The sequence below is a fragment of the Bemisia tabaci genome, chromosome 7 (genome assembly GCF_918797505.1).
Source record: "Bemisia tabaci chromosome 7, PGI_BMITA_v3".
Classification (NCBI taxonomy): domain Eukaryota; kingdom Metazoa; phylum Arthropoda; class Insecta; order Hemiptera; family Aleyrodidae; genus Bemisia; species Bemisia tabaci.
The window spans coordinates 33,813,618-33,815,837 of NC_092799.1; positions in this window are offsets into that span (position 1 = coordinate 33,813,618).

Genomic DNA, 2,220 nt, shown 5'->3' on the forward strand with positions numbered 1-2,220 from the left:
AATATAATCTCCTGAATCTATCACACGGCAAATTTGACTCCGTTTGTAGTACTACTATTTCTGGCTCGTTTTAGAAAAAAAGTAAGTGTTATTATTTTCCCTATGCAGATATGTTATTTCATAGATGGGCCAAAAATAGTAGTTCCTCATTACAAAATGGAATTCAAGTAAAGATCCATTATAGATCGCAAACTGGAATGGACGTAACGAGTGTTGCTCCAAACGGCGTATCTCTTTGAGGGAAAATTATGCTTATGTGTGAGCTTTTTCTCTCTTTAATGATATATCAGCTTTAAGCTGAACTTTTTACGCACGTTGGCTAAACAACATTAGAGATCGGTCTAAAACGACTATTATACCTATGAGTGTGTCATAGTAAAAGATAATAATGTAAGCTTTTGGTATCGATTTGTCTCCCAGGTAGAAAATGACGAGGTAATTTCCCCTGATACACTTACCCGCCACAAAGTTCTGATCTTGCTCGCGGAAAAAAAACCTGATAAGAGCACGTGCCACTGTCTCAAATCTAGCAACAGTGATTCCATCGAAGCAAAGCTGTGTAGCGTGCTGTGAAGCGCGTGCTTTTCGGCGTGTTGGCAGCTTTTCTTGAAGTTCGCAGGGTCGTCAACCAGAAACTTTTCACGGTGTTTAGCCCGCATCCGCTCGAAGCCGGAAGAAGGCTCGAACATGCTCTGCTGTCCTACGAACAAAACGTCGTATAAAAATTCGGACGTTTCCAAATTTCCTCGTCGAAAACATGAGATTCATGAAAAATTCGCGAATATTTTTATCTGCAATTTTCGGAGAGTTTTATCCGCAATATATCCTGGTGTGACTGGAACTTTGGAAGCATGATAGTCACAATTCCTCTCAAAAATACATTTTTCATCGAGAGAGTTTCGGCAACATTCGAATTTTCACACGACATTTTTTCTTAGAACGTCGGCGCTTTTCAACATCCATCTCCAGCGATACAGCAATTGGCCTGCTATAGTCCAGGTTCTTATGTTCAAAAAAAGCTTCCCGTGGAACGGTAAGTGAAGCAAGTGTGGAAAATATCTTAATCTCTTCATTTCGATGCGTAAAAAAAGAATTTCGATGTTGTCAAGCTCAATTTTGCGTCTAACCCCCCAAAATCAAGATGGCGGCCAAAATGGGGGCTCGGGGGGTGAAAATTATGGAATTTGATTTTGACGTCATGATTGGGGTCAATTCTTATGTAATTTTGGTCGTAGAATCCGAATTTGAGGTCCAAAATACTCTCCGACCCAAAGGGATGCCCCAAATCCAAGATGGCCGCCAAAATCTCCAAGATAGGGTCAAAACTGCGATACGTATGTAAAAGTGCCAAGTAGGGTGTCCTTGGTAGGGTTCTTTGGGTCGTAGATTTCACTTATGATGTTAAAAACTTACCACGGATCCATTGAAGCCCAAAAAAATCAAAATGGCGGCCAAAAGGGCTGCCGTTGCGGGGTGAAATATTTTGTTGAGGCAAATATCGTCGAATGAGGTGTCACTGTATAGGTTTTTTGGGTCGTAGATTCCAAAAATGAGGCCCAAATAACAAAATAAGCTGATAGAAGTTCTCCAAAAGCCAAAATGGCGGCCATAATGGCTGCCGCCCAGGCATTGAACGCGTTTGAACAGTAGCGTGTCCCATTTTGGACGTTACAAAAAAACAAATTGCGAAATCCAACAGAAATACCTGCCTAAAAGTTGTCTCATAGTTAGAAAAAAGCACAAAAAAATCTCAGGGTCGTAGCTAAAGTTTGAGTGGTCCCGCAAGGTACTTAAGATGTTTCACCGATTTCTCATCTTGGCAATCTTGGCGATCTTGCAGATTTTTTTTCGGTAAATGCAATCGAGGTAAAAAGTCGCAAATGCGGATAATGAGACTTCTGATACTATATTTTAAGAGAAAAATAACGGTTTGGACCCACGAGGATCAGAATCCCTCGTTCTTAGCTCTCAAAATGCAAAAATCAGCGATTTTAGCATTTTGTAGTCAAACCGCTGCTCGACCGTCGCTTGACTTAAATGTCGCGGCATTTGACGCGCTGTTTCACAATGATCCTATTGTAGGCGAGTAAAAAGTCCTTCAAGTATGTTCATTAGAGGTGTAAGAGGGTCACTTTAGCCAATTTTTGTTGCTTTTAAACATTGAGCTCATTGTTTAAAATGTTTTTTTTTTTTTTTTTTTTTTGTTAATATAATTTTCCT